Source organism: Tachypleus tridentatus, chromosome 9 (assembly GCF_004210375.1).
Source record: "Tachypleus tridentatus isolate NWPU-2018 chromosome 9, ASM421037v1, whole genome shotgun sequence".
NCBI classification, from domain to species: Eukaryota; Metazoa; Arthropoda; class Merostomata; order Xiphosura; family Limulidae; genus Tachypleus; species Tachypleus tridentatus.
The window spans coordinates 112826253-112843176 of record NC_134833.1 but is presented as its reverse complement, the minus strand read 5'-3'; the positions used below and the strand labels follow the sequence as shown (position 1 = coordinate 112843176).

The following is a 16924-nucleotide window of genomic DNA, read 5'->3' as shown; positions in this document are numbered from 1 at the left end:
TGATTTTAAATTTAAACTTAATTACTTTAGTAATAAAGTAACATATTTAACTCTAATGCAAAGTTTAAATGTGTTGTTAGTAGACTACTTGCATTTAGTGTTGATTATTTATTCCCAGTCTACAACAGTAGTGTAAGTGTCCGGCACTCACAGTTTACAAGGTGAGTTGGGTGCAAAAACTGAATTTTATTTGGGAATTCAGGATTGACACACACATTTAAAAATGCTGATATAATTTGTTTATACAGTTTGTAATTTGAAAGGAAAATTCTAGGTTATCCTAAATAGGGCAGAAGCTATAAATAGAGAGAAAACTGTGGGAAATGGCAGTACAATTAAAGAGAAACTTAAACTTTTACATACAGAGATACAGTCACTAATGATGACTTTCAGGAAGTTAGGAACACTACTAATACGAATAATATTCACAAATTTTATTATAATGAGTAGGTTCTTTTGTTTTTTTCTTGTTTGCTTTGTTTTTTGAATTTTGCACAAAGCTACCCAAAGGCTACCTGCACCAGCCATCCTTAATTTAGCAGTGTAAGACTACAGGGAAGGCAGCTAGTCATCACCACCCACTGCCAATTCTTGAGTTACTCTTTTACTAATGAATACTGGGATTGACTGTTACATTATAATGTCCCCATGGCTGAAAGGATGAGCATGTTTGGTGTGACAAGGATTCAAAGCCGTGACCCTCGGATTACGAGTCGAGCTCCTTAACAAACTGGCCATGTCTGGCCTGCAGGTTCCATTAAGAAACAGATTTAAACCACTAGTGTGTGCAGGTGAAGAATTAGGGGAGTGAAATATAACAAAAGTGGCAGATGGAGATGGGAGTGAATAATATAAGGAGGTTATTATTATATGTGACTCTTTACTGTGGGTTTTGACTATATAGATTAGAATGCACTTTTTGATATTTTCAGCTACAGTTCCAATGATACCTTATAGGGCTTGGCTTGGTTAATTTAAGAGAATTAGGTGATTTTTAAATACGTATATATGTACGTATATTAAGCTAACAACACAAAATAGTTTTACAATAAAATTTACTAACAACAAATTAAAATTGAAAAGTAACATCATTGGATATTCTAAATAGTATGGTCAGTACTATTAATGAAAGTAACAATTAATACACAATACAGAATAACTTTAAGTAGCTTTTCAGTATTAAAGCAAACAGTCATATTTGTATTAAGTAATTTATTTGGACTATCTCCATATTTTTAAGGTGTGTTTTTTTTTTAATGCATAAGCTTAGGTTTAGGTAATTGAGCCAAAAGTTTGTGCATTAAAAACACTAAACAAACAATAGAGCATCTCTTCCCAGAAGACCACAACAACAGAGAAATTCCATAAGGAAAGAGCCAAAGAAGATAAAGGTGCTTATGTTGAAGTAATCAGGTTGAGAAACCCTCAGAATCTCAATGGAGCACCTCTGAAAGGTGGTGGATAGCAGAAAAGCACCACAGGAGAGTCAACAGCATAAGATAAAAGTGGGTAAACTGGGCATGAGTTAAATGAACAGGATTATCAGAATATACCCACCACATGAGCAAAATTAATTCTACCTGTTTGTAATCAAGAAACAGAAATTCCTCCTGATGGTTGACTAAAGCATACTGATCTGTAGCATGTGGAGGATAAGGCATACCAGTGCCACATGCATCTGAGATACAAAATTCTCTACATGAAATCTAATACTGAAGGAAGTAGGAAATGCAAAATACTGAGTGAAGTGGGTATCATGTAAGAATGAAGGAAGGGAATTATAAAAAATCAGGGAAATGGATTAAGCAGAACACACCTAAAAAAGGCCATATTAGGCCTAGCTAATTCTACAGTACAGACATGGAAGACACAGCAGAATCAAGTGGAGGAAAAAGGCTGTCAAATTCCTTGTCGTCCTGAACAGGTTCAGTGAGTTCAAGAGGAATACGGGAAACAGCATGAAAAGAAGGTTGACTCATATAACAATCAGTCTCATGGCAGATGAGATACAATAGTTCCATGGTCGAGTTCCCTCCACCAGCAGCCTGTGTAAGTGTTCTGGTAAAAGATATTACTTCTGAAGGTATAACATGGACTTCTAAAAATGAAAAAAAACAACCCAATTTGGAATAAAGGACAAAATGGTTCAAAAAAATTTTAAATAAGTTGCTAAGTTTAAAAAACAACAACAGAAGAGCACAATGAAAAACATCTTCACATGGGCACTGCCAAATAAAACGTAAAAGTTTAGTAAAATTGAATAAGGGAGTCACATGTTAGGAGTGTTTGCCACACTCCCACTGACAATGGGTTGTCACATGGTGATTTACATGTGAGATGCAGTTGAATAATTTTGATCATGGGGTATGTGGAGGGCATCACTGAACAAGAATAGCTATATAAATATATGAGAAAGGATAATGCATTATATCAGAAAATGCTGTTGGCTAGGGTTTTGTTGAACACCACGAAATGGTTGGGTCTCTAATGTTTTGTTTTGACAAAAAAATATACTAATATTATTCTTGACCCTGAGCAGTATATTGGAATTAATCTAAATCATGGTGAAGTTGATCTTTTAGTATAAACAGAAATAACTAGAGATAAAAACTAGATAAAGTACCAAGATCATAAACTTTTCCATGGAATTTTAAAGGAGGTCAAGAAATAGTTATGTTAGCCTCTCTCTTTTATTCTTAAATCAACATACAGTGAGCAAGTACATGAGGATTGAAGAGTTGCTCCTATACTTAAATAGTGTGATAAGAGTTGCACTGTAAACTGTAGCCCAGTTAGTAATACTTTTATAGAGAAAACATTCTAGATTCTGCAAAAGAAAGATGCTATACAAAATAATATAATATCATATAAAGAAATCATTTTGAATTTACCAAAGGAAATCTTGTTTCAATATCTGGATAATGGAAATTCTGTGAAGTTTGTGTACTTAAATTTTTAAAATATGTCACTAAAGATCAGCCAATAAGTTCACATTGTTAGAGTCTGAAGAATAATCAGTTTGTTTGATTATAGTGTAGCTTAATGGAAGAAAGCAAAAGATTATTATTAATACAGTGCATTCAAGTTAGATACTTGCAATTAATAAAGTGCCTCAGTTGTCAGAACCTAGACTTGTGCTTTTTGTTTTTTATTTATATTAGTGGTAGTGATAGAAGCATAATTAGTTGTTTGCTGATGAGTTGGATGTTTCCAGCTATAGTGAGGATGTTGAGATACCACAAAATAACTTGGAATCAACTTGCACGTTTGGCAAATACCCTTTAATTAAGTACATGAAAGTTAATGCACTTGGATTATTATAATTTGGATCACACACACAATATAGATGGGAACCTACTCCACAGCATGACTAACAAAAAGAACCTTGGCATAGTGGTGGTTATGTGACTCAAGCCATCAATTATTTTCAACTGATATTTTATGTGCCACAAACTAATATAATCAATTAAACTTATTAACTGTCCTGCTATAATATTGCTTACAAGTCAAAAGCAATAATTATCTCTATCTCTAATTAGGCCTCACTTGGAATACTATGGATACAGTTTTGGTCTTTACCTGAAAAACACATATTGAATAAGTAACGAGGTTTCAAAGGATGGCTACTTTGATGATTCTAGGGACAGATTGGTTATTTTATAGGAATAGATTAAAATCTCCTTTTCTAATGAGAAGAGAAAGATAAGATGCAATCTTATTGAACTTTACAGGATTATCTGAAGGACCAACAGAACAAATACCTCCACATTTTATTCTGCCTTATTCTGAAGATGATAAGATGAAAGGATAAGAGTTTAAGATTTGGATAAAGCAATGTTTTACTTCAGACAGTTTTAGTTTTTGTAACAGACTGATTGATTTGCAGAGTGAGTTACTGTCTGCAGTAGTGGAGGTCAGGACAAATATGAAAATATTAAGAGGAAAACTAATAATTTCCTTAAAAATGGGAGGTAGTTGAAATTTTTTATTTTTCTTAAGGATGGGTGGCATAAAAGGACACTCTTAAAGGACCAAATGGCTCCTTCCTGTTATGATACTTGTTACACTATTCATACTTTTTCACAATTTCTTATTGTACTCAGATAAATTACACTCAGTATCAAGTTATTTCTGCTAAAAGTATAATTAATTTAATGATAGATTGTAATCAGATTTTTTTAACATAAAAATGTACTATTACATACACAACTTGTCAGCATCACAAGTGATCAAGTTAGAGCAGCTCATACATGGCAGATTTCAAAAGAAAAGTGTATTATAGTCTAATTGTTAGAATACACTGATTTAAGGTTAATAACTGGGCTATCCAGCACACTACATTTTGTCTACAAACCTGTAAGGCCAAACAAGTTGCATTCTGGATGTAACCACAAACAACATACAACTTAAAATATTATAAAAAAAACAAAACAAAAAATTTGATTGATTCTTTACAATCTGTCATCTGATACCAAAATTTTTCTCAACATTTCCTAATTCTAGGTACATATTCTACTCCAAAATGTTTACTGAGAAAATTGATATGCATCATATGATAAAACTTTTTAAAAATAAGTTCAGAATCCTTAAAATCACTTTTGCTACTGTTGTTCATCTATAACTCATACTGTTTTGATTGGTCAAATAATAGAAACTCATTTGTATTATAAATATTGATCATAACAATAAAGAAGATGAAGCCAAACAACAGATTTAGAATAGTAGGTAACACTTGTATGATTCAAAATGTAGTACTGATATAGGTATCTTACAAGTAATTATATAAATGTTATTGTCAAACAACTCGACCATGATGCATCCCATGCAGTTAATAAAGTATTTTTCTCTTAGAGTTTTAACATCTTTAACCATTTTTTTAAAATACGAACATCTCATGTGTAATTAATAAAAATTTGTTTTTAGTTTATTGTTTTCAATAGATTTTAGAATATTTTTGTTACATTTAGTGGCTATTCTGTATTTAGATCTTTTTTTGAGCATTTAAGTATTGTTTTATCTTTTGTAATGCCCAAGTTACCAATAACAATATGTTTATGAGAAGTATCAATAAACTATTTTCACACTCACAAGGAAAACTATTAACTTCATCCACATTTAAACTAGTTTAAAAACTTTTATAATTTATAATAGTAGACCAACTGGAACTTTGTTTTCTATAACTAATGAAAGGCTTTAAGTGTTTACCTGTAAAAAATATAATTTTTTTATAGATTGTTGAATAATTTCAGGAATCTGCAAGTCATTGAATATTTTATGTTTAAAATTAATTACCAAATATGGAAGTTTAATTTGCAGTTTCTCTTTTTCAAAACATTTGTAAAGCATTGACTTTTAATCAATATTTTATAACATCTGCAAGTAGGCACTTTGCATGATCATTTCAAAAATCTAATTTTTTTATTATATGAATTAATGCTCTTATTTTAGGAAAATTAAGTGGATAAATCTTTTTTAAAAATAATTTACATACTCTAATACTAGAATTAAATATTTTATCTACATGAACATAAAATTCTGGAAAATCAACTCATTCGAATATATTTTTCTTTCACTTTTTATTTTCTTACTTTTACAAAAAAATTATCTATAAAAAAAATACAGTAATCATTACTCAAATTCAAAGCAGTAGAGTCATTAAAATCTTGGTTTAATCCATAATATAATGTTCTTAATTTCAAAATATAGAAGTTCTCTCACTGAAGTATATTGATATTTTTAATATAGTTATTTTACCATAAGTAAAAAAGTGAATTCTAAAGTGCTTTAATTCTATGGAATTCATTATACTGTTTTTAACTTAAGGTCTATGAAAACTTATACATATATGTAATGGATTTGAAGTTTGACCTACATATATATTCCATATTACATTTAGTACGAGTTAATAAATATATTACATTTTTTTATTTTACACACTGAATCTGTTTTAGTAATAGGATGAAAAGTGCTGAGAACAGGACATATGAGATATCTTTTGCTATTAAATTTTATAACATTAGAAGCAATATAATTACTATAATTGGCTGTTTATATATATATATACATGTGAAGAATATTGTTAATATTACTTTGAAACAATACAAAAACAATATAATCAGCTGTAATAGAAGAATATGAAAATGGAAAAGAATGCAACTTCCCCATAATAAGAGAAACATCTTTAGTATCTCCTACATATGAATAATGTAAAAAATAACTTGCAACTAGAAGCATAGGGTACAGTGTACTCAACCATTCACAACTAAGCCCACAGAGTATGGTGTGTTCAATCATTCACAAGTGAAAAGCTACAGTATTCAATCAATCACAACTAGGCATATGTGGTATGGAACTGAATCACTTACCACTACACTGACAAAGTATGATTTTTCTTTTTGCAGTAAGATTTACATCACCAATTTTTAAGAATTCAGTGAAACACTATGATTATCTCTGCACATTTTTAATATGCTGAATATTTCTTTCTAAAAATATTGTGTGAGCCTCAGTTTTGAACTTTGTTTAGTTTCTGACCTCATTCAAACTGCTTCATTTTTTAGCCTTAAAATTTAACGAGTTACATTAAGTAACACATCTTACTTCTTTTAGGTCCACAGAACTCTTAACTATTAAGGTATAGTAGCAATTTAAAAATGGTACTCAGTGTATCTTAAAAATTATATATATATATTGACACAAGTTATTAATTAGCATAAACACCATACTAAGTCAGTTCGTGTCTTTCACAATTACATCCACTTTCTGTATTGATTGGTCATGAAGGCTAAAGCATAGAAACATTTTAAAATATCCCTAAGTTAATTTTCTGTGTATTTGTATGTGGAGTGAGAGAGAATCCATCATTTTTTAACCCCTCCCAGCATAGCATAATACACATAATAATTGTAAACCTTTTTAATTACATTATTCACCTTAGAAAATCTGTTTAACATTTTTTTAACATTTCTTCCAAAAATGAGAGGTAACACGGTACATGTGACATTAAGATCCAGAACAATGTCTCAACTCTTGATTACTGACTCTTGCTTTAAAACAAACTAACTTTTAATGTTGCATTCCTATTCATAAATATAGATTTGGCAATACTTTAATAAAGCATACTTTAGGAGAAATCATAACTATAAGACTTGAATTCAGTAATCAAATGAAGTCGACCACCAAAATTTCTCAAATTTTTATAAATATTCAAGTTTTTTTTAATGATGTTTAAAATGTCGGCAATTGCTCTAAGATTGATGACTAAAAAAGGAAAACGTTTTTTCCATTGAAATAACCTGATAATTTAGAGATTTTTATAAGAAAGCTGTCATAGTAAGTACTAAATTTAGTTACACTTTGAAATCAATAAACGTCTCAAAACGTTCTGCGTTGTACTACAAAAATATTGGAAATTTACTACTATTTCCTTCTCATTTCAAATCTCAACAACACGTGCAACAAGGCTTAGGTTTTCATGCTTCGGCTTTCACTTTCAGTGCTTCACGACTTGAATCCCCGTAACCATGAGCTTGTGTTTTTTTATTGCACTACTTAAAACTGATACATATTTTAAATGATATTTTATACCGTTTGAATTGTTACCGAGCATAGTCTAACTGTATCCTTACCTCTCACGTTACAGACCAGTGTAAAACTCAATGATTAGTTACTTAGGTTCTGCGTGTAAATAGTACTAATCCCTATCTCGATATTTTGCAATTAACGTACGAGTAAATCACATCGTAACTTACAATAAACTGTGGTGTCTCAGTGATGGTTTGTATGGGAAAACCTTAAAAGAAAAACAACAAACGTATACTAAATGTTGAAATATTAAACACTACCATTATATACATATTCCAACGCCGTTAGAACGTATTTAGAAAGTAGTCTTCATTGTTCTCAAACAGGCAGCGACTTGTCCTACATTAAATTTTAAGTACAGTGTATTTTGGTTAGTTTGTGAGATGCAATAAATGCATGCCCAAATTATCCATTATTCACCCTAATCAAGAACTACGGTAGTACTTCATAATAAAAATCGCCAGGTTATTCTATTTTATATTATTATTTAATATTATAACTTCAGCCCATAGCAAAAAATTGGTGTGAGCAGTTCTAATAAAACCAGGGCGATATAACTAAATGCATCATTGCACGTTATGTAGGGTAGTTTCCAAGCTTATTTGGTTATTTATCAAGTAACAGCGGCTCTATAATTGTTGACAAAACATCGTTTTAATATAGTGTGTGGTTTATATGGAGCCACATAACTGCCTGCAGGCTATGGATGTGATTTAAAGTTTATATGACAGAAATGATACATGTACCATAGCAATTATTAACTTATCGCTGCAACTGTATTGACGTCGCGTATCATTTGTTTATGCTGACCAGATCACATTTTTAAAATCACTGCATACCAATATCAATCGTGTTATAGAGGGCGTGAATGAAGAGGGAAGATGTCTAAAAGTTAATATTATATATTGTTATGTATCTCTGAAAGTTAGTTAATATTAGTATTACAATTTGTAATAATTTTGATTAAAAACAAAATTATAACTAGTTCTAGTAATTTGAGTAAATGAAAGTAAGACAGTCAAAAATTTAATTTAAAGTTTAGTGCTGTAAATTTTACTACAGTACAATCTTAAAATATAAAATAAAAAACGGCTTGTACGTATAACGGTACTTCAGGCTTAAGTATATTTTAAGTTACTGGCAAACCGTGAAACAAAATAAATAAGTTGTTTTATCAAATAAATATAATCAAAAACTAGTTTATTGTCTTTGGCTTTTTAAGTATTATTTTATTAAGTTCCTGTTTTCTATGTTCCATGTAATTAAAGACAAACTTTGTTACTATAGTGTAAAGATAAAGTGAAGGGTGGCCCGTAAGTCCTTACCCATCCATATGTTATTATGTTATATTTAATTACGCGTGTATTATAAATTTGTTTCTTTTTTGGGAGAGTAAATTGTTTAACACTGGCAATATAAAGGATGCACCTCGTGTTGGAAGGCCAGTTAAACGTAGAGAGAGTCATGTTGGTGTGGAAGAGTCAGTAAGTAACTGGATACAAAAGATATATGGATGGGTAGGGACTTACGGGCCACCCTGTACATTTAAGTAGCGATAAAATATAACTGGTTCTTAAACGTTAGGCTAAAAGTAACAGTGTTAACAGTAGCCTACTGTTATTTGGTATTGAGTATTTAATTTCACTTTCAGGTTATAAGTATAGGATAAACACAATAATTAAGACTAGTGTAGGAGGTAAGCTTTTATAGTTTATTAGGTTAATGGGTACAGTGAGTGGGTTTTGTTTAGAAACTTGAGACTAGCATTTACTTTTTAAGTAAGCTAGTTATACGGGTTTGTAACATTTATGTAGAGTTTATAGGTTGGAAAAGAAGGTGGAGGCTATCACAGTTAGAGGCAGCAAATAAAGGGAAACGTAAACTGTGGGAAATTGCAGCAGGATTTCAGAAGAAGCTTTAGCTTTTATATGCAAAGGATACATCAGCTAACAATGACTTTCTTGAAGTTAGAAAGATAAAGTATTATCAGAATATAAAATAGTGAATTTGATTATTATGACTATTATGTTGAGCAACGAATTTCAGTCCTTGGTTCCTGCATTTAAGGAACTGTTGGAAGGAATGTAAGCAAAAGGGTTGGATGATAAGGAAGTTATAGATATAGGAGATTTATTGACAAGGCATGTGGATGGAATAGTTTGGGATAAATATGATAAATAAGGAGAAAAGAATCAGATTATGCTACCCAGGGGCGTAGGAGGATACGAGTTATTACAACTGACAGAGCAGGAGATATAATAAAGAGGGCTAGCAGTGATGTAGATTTTGTTATACATGCTGGAGCTAATGATGTGTGGAAAGGTATGTCAGAGGAACTAAATAAATACAAGGGGTTGATAAAGGCATTTAATGAAAAAGGGCATAACTTAAGTTTGTTAGGTATACTGACCAGAATTAGTTGTGGGGATGAAATTACAAGTAGGTCACTAGGGCCAAATGTTAAGCTCTGGTTAGTATGTAATGATGAGCAGATTGGCTGGCTGGATTTGTGAGATCATTTTAGTGGAAGAAGGGGGGAGGGGTTTGGAATGGATGGTTTATATTTAAATAGGGTAGGGGCTGGCTTGTTTGCTAAGGCTATTAACCCATCTGTAAGGGATGTTTTAAACTATGACTAGACAGTGGTGAAGGCTAGGAAAAACTAAATGCAAAAAGAATTAGAGACAGAGAAACGTTTAGCATAGAAAATGAGTATAGAAGTAGTTACAACAATTGGCTTAATTATTATTATTGTTATGCTGGAAGTATAGGAAATAAAACAAACAACTTTAGGGTATGAGTAGGAATGGAATAGTTTGATATAATGAAAATAACTGAAACATAGATGGTTTTGATGACAGAAGTTTTGAAATACAGGGCCACAGGCTATTTAACAGGAACATGTGGTATTAAAGTGGGGGGTGTGTGTATATATATATATATATGTAAAATGTGAGTTGCAGCCATGAAATTCAGTTTCCTCTGGAAAAAGAAAGGTTTGCCTTTCAAAAGCACTCACATTATAGGGTTTTATTTTTTTCTGTTGAGGACATCAAAGAGATTGAATCCATTTGGGTTTATATTAATGGATATAAAAGGAAAAGGCTTTTAGTGGGAATTTGTTAGAGACCACCAAATGATACTAATGAAATTAGTGAGGAACTTTACCATGAGATTAAGGTTTCAGCTGTTAATGAAGTCATAATTATGGATAATTTTAATTTCAGACACATAGAATTGGAAATGCTAGAGTCAACCTATGAGAAAAAAAGGGTTTTGGATATTGTTCAGGGTGGATTTTTTAACAAATTAGTTAAGGAGCCTACTAAAAGCAATGGTATTTTAGACTTGTTATTAATTTCAAATACAGAAATGATTGAGGAGGTAAAAAGTGAAAAACATCTGGGTGCAAATGATCCTTACTGTACTAGGTTTGATATTTTACTGCATATGGAGATAAAGAATAATGATATTTTTGTTAAAATTTCTAAAGCAAATTTTGAAGGGATGTGACAAGAATTATCTGTTTTGAATTGGATAACTGAGTTACTTGGAGACACTGATTAGATGTAAAAAAATTTTAAATATTCAAGGCAAGTACATTCCTTATAAAAAGGAAATGGCAGCTACAAGTAAAAAATCAGGTTGGCTCACAAAGAGTTTAAGAGAAAAAATTAAAGAAAAGCATTATAAATGTTACAAATTTAGATTGACTGGTATAACAGGAGATTGAAATTACAGAAGAATAAGAAAGTTGGTGAAACAGGAAATTAGGACAGCAAAGGTATGTCTGAGAAAAATGTCTGAAAATGTAAAAATTAACAGTAATGATTTATTTAACTACATTAATGGTAAACAAAATGTTAAAATGGGGGTAGGACCCTTGAGAAATGGTAAAGGAAGGCTACTATCTGATGATTTTGTGATGGCTTGGTTAACAAATATTTATTTTTCTTTGATTTTTACAAATGAAGATTTAAGCAGTATTCCACATTTTGAACATTTGATAAGTGGAAATAAAATTGAAAAAGGTAACTGCATTAGTTCTGAGCTGGTTAAGAAAAAAATAAGAAATTTAAAGAATGATAAGCCTCCTTGGCCAAATAATACTTCCCCAAAGGTTTTAATACTTCCCCAAAGGTTTTAATACTTCCCTAAAGGTTTTAATACTTCCCCAAAGGTTTTAATACTTCCCCAAAGGTTTTGAAGGAGATTAAAGATTGGATATATGAGACCACTTAATACTATTTTTTGTCAGTCTTTGAATAGTGTGCAGACACCAGAGGATTGGAAGTTAGCTAATGTTACTTCATTTTCAAGGGAAATGATAAAAATTGTCTCGGTAATTATAGACCCATTAGTCTTATATCAGTTGTGGACAATGTTTTGGAAAGTCTGATAAAACATGCTTTGCAAAGTCATTTAATAAAGTTCAAAATTTTATTGGGCAATTAACATGGTTTTACTAAGGGAAAATCTTGCCTTACAAATCTTTTGACATTCTTTGAAAAGATTGTTGCTCATGTAGATAAGAGTAAGGGTGTAGATTTAGTATATCCAGATTTTTAGAAAGCATTTGAAAGGTGCCACATAAAGGCTTGTAAAAAAATATTTCTTTAGGTATGGGGGATAAGTTAACAATTTGGACAGGAAAGTGGCTGGATGGAAGAAAGTAGAGGGTTGTTATAAATGGAGCTCAGTCAAACTGGATACATGTTGCAAGAGAGATACCTTAGAACTCAGTCATGGGACCTTTGCTAATTTTGATTTACATCAGTAACACACATGAAGGAAGTGTCAATAAATTACTTAAATTTGTAGATAATATTAAGATTTTAGGTGTTGATGACTGTGAAGAAGGATTTAGATCATTTAGTGACTTGGGCAAATAAATGTTAGGTGGGTTTGAATTATAATAAATGAAATATAATTCATGTGAGTTACCATACTTTGAATTATAAGTATAATTTGGATAGGAATAACTTTAATAGTGTTAGGAAGGAAATGGATCTGATGTAACAGTTGATCAGTCTCTAAAGTGAATTCAAACTGTGCTGTTGTTAGTGGTACGGCAAATAGGATTTTTGGTTGTATCTACAGGAACATTGAACACAAGTCTGAAGAGGTGATGATTTCATTGTATAAGTCACTGGTTAGGCCACATTTAGAGTACTTTGTTCAATCTTTGGCCACTTACCTTAGCAAAGACCTTGAATTTTGGAAAAAGGTTCAGAGAAGGGTTACTAAAATTGTACCTGTGGTAGAGGGATTGCTATACAAGGAGAGGTTGAAATCTATCAGATTGTTTTATCTTGAAAAAAGAAGAGTTGAAGGATATGATGAAGGGGTTTAAGATTGTAAAGGAAATTGATAATGTTGATGCATTATCTTATTTCATATTTAATGGTGAGAACAGTATGACTAGGAGACTCGAGTATAAATTTTGGCAGGGAAGGAGGCATCTTCAGATAAGATAGTTTCATTTTTTTAACAGGATGGCTGGTCTTTGGAATGGGGTGCCTTCAGATGTAGAGGCAGAAAATTTAAGCAAGCTTAAGAAAAAGCTTCATAAGTATATAAATGATAAGGGCTAGATTTAAAATGTTTCATTATTTATTTATATTTATTTCAGAGAATGGAACAGCCTAGATGTACCAATAAGTCCCATGCTCTTCCAAAACATTATGTTATACAAACATTTAAAATGTTATACAAATGTCCTGGCTGTCTCCCACAACAGAGAATGTAATTCATAGTTTAAAAGCACCAAGCTCAGTTTTGAGCATTGGATCAGCAATCAGGGTGAAGTCTGATAGTAAGTGTCGACTTATAGTCAACACTGGGTGATTGCAAACTTTGTGTGTGGTTTTTTTTTATAGCAGAGCCACATAGGGGCTATCTGCTGTCTTTACTGAGGGAAATCGAACCTCTGATTTTAGAGTTTTAAATCCATAGAGTTACTGTTGTATCAGCAGGGTAAGGGAACTTTGCCATTCTCAAAGCTGACTGTAAGGAGTGGCAGAAGAATGGTAGGAGATGGTGATTCTAGCTGAAAATGAGTCAGAAATCTTGTAGCTATATATTTTATTTGGTGAATATTTAGTTTCTGATAAAGTATGCAGTAATGACAACACACCAGAATTTTAAGGTTGCCACAGTGGAAAGGGGGTTATAGAAGTATAACAACCAAACTTCAGAAATAGAGGAGAGGAGAGTATATTAACATAATCAGTTCATATTTGTTGTTTAACACGTTTACGATCTTGTAGAGTATACATAATGTTAGTCTAAAAGGAAGTCTGGCCAGCTGCAGCAAAACCGTGACCTGCCTTACTATGGCTAGCAGAAAGAAGGAAGAGGAAGGAGGAAATATAACGACTATAAGGAATATTTAAAATGCTTATTTGTATTCCTATGCTATTATATTATGACACGCTGTTCAATATTTGCGTTGAATATACACGCGTGCATCTATGCAACTTGGACAAGAGAGAATCTTAAATAGCCGCGGCACTCGAAAATCTTTCAGGCAGAATTAAAGTAAATTGATCTATGAAACGTTTTTTTCATTTTATTAGCTGCGTTTGTGTGCGCCAGCAATATATCAAGCATGGGGTTCGTTTATACCCAATTTGATTTCGTTAATCATCAGGGTACCAGCCTACCCTCAAATTGAAAGTGTTTTAAACAGGATTAGATTAAATTTACGTATGAGACATTGGGCGTGGCCAAATACATTAATCGGAAGGATTTCACTTCCTGAGTTCAAAACTGTAATTACATTTCAGGTCAAGAGATGGCGGTGTTGGGATCTAAAAGGTATTTAAAAAACAAACTATTTTTTAAACCATTGTGCCGCGGCTAAAAATTCATATGGAATTTTTATACATGAAACATTACAACTTAAAGAAAAACTATAAAGGCTGTGTGTACAATTTTGTACATATATATAAATACTAACCAACATGCATTGCATAACCACACATGTAAGCTCATGCGGTTACAAAATTTAGTTCGTTCACCATTACAGTACAGTTCAATAATCCCTCCAATCCATTGTTTACAGACATAATGATAAATAAAAACAAAATAAACTATATTATTAGAAACTGTTAAGTTTAGGAGGAATAAGGATCTTCAAGAAATTATAGAAACAAAATAGCTGAAAATAAACATACATTTTCAAAAAAATAAACAAATAGGCTTAAGATTTGAGACAGTGTTGACATTATTTCCTCAAGTAACAAATCTCTGTTTCTACTCCATTCCTAAAAGTGATCATATTTTATTCAAAGCTTGTAATGTGAGAATGCTGGGTAAACCCAGCGAAAATAAATATGTATTTTTGACTTTTGAATAAGATTTTAGAATACTTACCTGTTTACTTATCGGTGAATAAAAGTTCCTAGTGGTACAGCAGTAAATCTGGAGACTTATAACACAATGAAAAAAAGGAAAAGAAAGAAAATTGAATTACAGCACAGATACCCTTTGTGCTCAACTACAAACAGTAAGTAAAAAATTAATGATTTCGGAAATGCTATACATATAATTGAACTCGGAGAGCAAAGGAAAGCGAGTAAATATTAGCAAATAAATAAAACACAAACCTTTATTCACAAGAATGTTTATTATGAACTCTCTGACTTCTATTTTTCTTATGGTTTAAACTAGCTCTCGGGCTGCAAGTTAGGGCTACATACTGAAACAAATGATCAGTGTAGGACTTAAAGAAAAAAAGGAGCGTGCAGCATTTTCGTAGTCGTAACAAGGTTCTTGTTCTTATGCAGTATCCCACAATACCTTAAATTACATACTTCAACCGCCAGTTTATATAGACAACTTGTACGTTTTTAAATTCTGTTTGAGTAAACTAACTTTTCCGTGAGTTCTGGCAGAAATTCATTCACGCAAGCACGAAGCTTTGAAGGAAAGATTGGTTGGTTGGTTTGGCGTTTTATGGCGAAAAGAAACTAGACTACCTGTGCCTTGAAGGAAAGTCGTGAAGTGTAACTCCTACTGTGTAAAAGTATTATACATATTTCCAGACTTAAAATATAACTAGCCCGCCTTCCCTCTAGTCTTACACTGCCGAATTAGGGAGGGCTAGCGCAGATAGCCCTCGTGTTGCTTTACGCGAAATTCAAAACCAAACCAGAAAAGTTATGTTTGTTAATTCCGTTTTAGTATCTGTAGATATTATATACAGTTACAGTAGTCTTTTAGTGTGATGAAAATTTATAATCAATATTTTTAAAAGTTTTTTGTATTAATTCGTTTTATAACATTTAACTTTGTTTTCCATAGTGTGTCAGACATTTTTAAATTTGTGTTTGAATTCATGCTTCGTTTATTAGTTTTCCATTACATATTTGGTTTTGTTCTGTTTTCTTCACATCTTACGTGGGTTTTCATACGTTTAAACATCTGTGCCTTGAAGGAAAGTCGTGAAGTGTAACTCCTACTGTGTAAAAGTATTATAGCGCTTATATGCGCTAGCCGTCCCTAACTTAGCAGTGCAAGACTAGAAGGAAGGCAGCTAGTCATCACCACCAACCGCCAACTCTTGGGCTATTCTATTACCAACGAATAGTGGGATAGACCGAAACATAACACTATAAAAGTTTCACCTACAGGTGAAAGGGCGAGCATGTTTGATGTGACGGGGATTCAAACGCGTAAACAGCAGATTATGAGTCGACGCTTTAACCACCTGGCCATACCGGACCGTTTTCATACGTTGTTTTTATGTTTTTGAGGTTTTTCTTTAGAAATCCAATCGTTATTAAAATATATAATCTTTTTCTGTGTCATTACTTATTAGAGTATTTATTTTTGTAACTCAGTGTCTCTCCCAACACCCAACTGTTACGCATATTGTAAATTTTCGTCTTGGGTTGTTGGAATATGATAGTTACAAGTTTATTGAAAAAAACAGAAAGGAAAGAAAACGAGAGGGAAGTGGCTTCACCAAAGATACAAGTCCACCAGAACAATTCACTGTAGTTTTACTTCTTCCAGTAACTAAACAACAAAGTTATTTCAAAGTAATCTCAATGTTAGCTGGACCTATTTCTCACAAACTACTAATAACTATTTCTATTGTTTTAGAACATTGTAACAGTTGGAACATCTCTTCCTTTTTTATTATTTGATAAAAATAAAATTATAACTACTGAATGATAGCGAAAGCAATTTATTTATGGATTAAGCTTTTATACAACTTTGTGATTAGCTACTAAGGTTTTACACGGTTTTGTGATTTAACAATGTTTTACGCGGTTTTGTGAACTAGCAATAATCAAGCGATAAGACTAACTCACTAATAAAATTTTGAAAA

At 31.9% G+C, this 16924-nt stretch overlaps 1 protein-coding gene across 5 annotated transcripts in view; it reads right to left on the bottom strand.

The window, feature by feature from the left end:
- The window catches only part of LOC143226075 (mitochondrial import inner membrane translocase subunit Tim9-like), a 43645-nt gene that overhangs the window by 15915 nt on the left and 10806 nt on the right, over nucleotides 1–16924 (bottom strand). Inside the window, exon 1 of one of the 5 annotated variants that reach the window (XM_076456529.1) lies at nucleotides 7845–8108. The exons of 1 other annotated variant lie outside the window; for it this stretch is intronic. The gene's annotated coding sequence lies outside the window, so the exon portion shown is untranslated. Of the gene's footprint in view, nucleotides 1–7417; nucleotides 7802–7844; nucleotides 8109–16924 lie in introns of those variants that run through there. 3 more of the 5 variants (XM_076456532.1, XM_076456528.1, XM_076456531.1) reach the window with 3 other exon arrangements.